The following is a 1865-nucleotide window of genomic DNA, read 5'->3' on the forward strand; positions in this document are numbered from 1 at the left end:
ACCATATTCTTTGAAGAGATATTGGGCCATCGCTTTTGCCTAATTAGACATTTTCAGACTGTTTTTTGCTGGTTGTTTCTGCTTTTGTCATTAATTAGAGGTGTTTGCAGGAACTCTTTTTTCCTGACCACTGCCATGCAGCGAATTAAAAGCTGTTTTGAATCCCTGCCAGGGCACTTCTTCCTGTTTGGGTTTTGCAGAGCTACAATGTCATTCCTTACTGCAGAAAACCGAGGTAAGATTACATGAGAGATATCTTCCCATAAATATCAGCTGAACTCTGTGAAATTTTGCCCACATGACAGGAAAAGGCATGAAAATATTAGTCTCTAATGGGGATAATTATCTCGACAAACTCTCTATATACCCAGCTTTCAACAGTAAGAGAGACCTTTGCTTAAATAGCTCATGTCATTGCAGGGGAAGACTTATCTACTCTGGCAAGAGAACTACATTATTTTCCTCTCTAACTATGTCAGCAACAACTTTTCCACTTATAACAGCTTTTCAAGTGAGCCATCGAGTTAGGAGGGAGCCACTGCTGCCTAATAGTGTGGGCGAAGGAGACTAGAATCCAGCAGCAGTTCCACACAGAATCATAGAATCATAGAATGGTTTGGGTTAGAGGGGATCTTGAAGATCATCTTGTTCCAATCCCCCTGATGTAGATAGGGAAACTTCCCTCTGGACCAGGATGCTCACAGACCCATTCAACTTGGCCCCAAATGCTTCCAGGGAGGGGGCATTCACAACCTCACTGGGAAATCTGTCTCAATGTCTCACCACCCTCACAGTAGAGAATTTCTTTCTGATATCTAGTTGAAATCTGTTCTCTTCCACTTTACAATTTCCCCTCATCCTGTCCCCACCTGCCTTTCTAAAAGTCTCTCCCCATCTTTCCTGTTTGCCCCCCTTCAGGTACTGGAAGGCTGCTATAAGGTCTCCTTGGAGCCTTCTCCAGGCTGAAGAGCCCAGCTCTCTCATCCTATCCTCATAGGGGTGGTGCTCCAGCCCTCTGATTATCATGCTGCTGAGGATATTCAGTGAGATGACAGACAGATGTTGCAGCATAAAAGATCTGTCTTGGACTGCAAAGAGAAAAAACCCCATGGTGCAGTTGCTTCAGCAGTATGAGATATGGCGAGTGCTCTTTCTCATCACTTCATGCATTGAATTTTGGGATTGGTGGAGACACCACTGAATATCTTCTGTGGAGGCTGAAGAATGGTGAAATGAACAACATTAAATCAAAGGTCATAATTATTTGAGTTGGAACAAATCATTACAAAAACACTACCCATCATAAAAACAATAGCAGGCAGAACTGATGCTATCATGTACCTGATAAATACCCATCGGCCACAGGCCAAACTCATTGGTTGGTTTTACTGCAGGAGGAAATTAACTGAAGAAGAGTTTGACGTTTAAACCATTCCTCAATTAAAATGGGAACAGGACTGCCACTCTGTGCCCCTCTCTTGTATTTGTTGTTCTGTGGTTGTCCCAGAACTTTGTCTCTGACAGCCTATACACAGCTCCTGGCTCACTGTTCCCAGTTGTCAGGGTTGTGCTCTGTGTATTGGCCTGTGAAAAAGAATGGCATTCCACTTGCTAATAACAGAGCTTTTTCCAATCTCAGTCCCACCTTTGAAAGGTTTCTACTTTTGTTATTTTTTTTTCCTTTTGCTGGGGTTTTTAAGTGGCACATGTTGCTTTCTCACTTTTTATTTCTGAAGCAGCATGAAACTGGAATTTAGAAATCTAAAAAAATCTTCTGAGCTGCTCTTGACTTAAAGGCTCATGTGGACAACAGAAATGAAAGGATAAGGAATACGACAACAAACTTAAACAGTATCTACTGCATA

The 1865-nt window shown here is 42.3% G+C and overlaps 1 pseudogene; it reads left to right on the top strand.

The window, feature by feature from the left end:
• The first annotated feature begins 472 nt into the window (after window positions 1-472).
• LOC125702497 (platelet-activating factor acetylhydrolase IB subunit alpha2-like) lies at window positions 473-1428 on the top strand (annotated as a pseudogene).
• Window positions 1429-1865: the final 437 nt, after the last annotated feature.

This window comes from Lagopus muta, chromosome 1, assembly GCF_023343835.1.
Source record: "Lagopus muta isolate bLagMut1 chromosome 1, bLagMut1 primary, whole genome shotgun sequence".
In the NCBI taxonomy this organism is placed as follows: Eukaryota; Metazoa; Chordata; class Aves; order Galliformes; family Phasianidae; genus Lagopus; species Lagopus muta.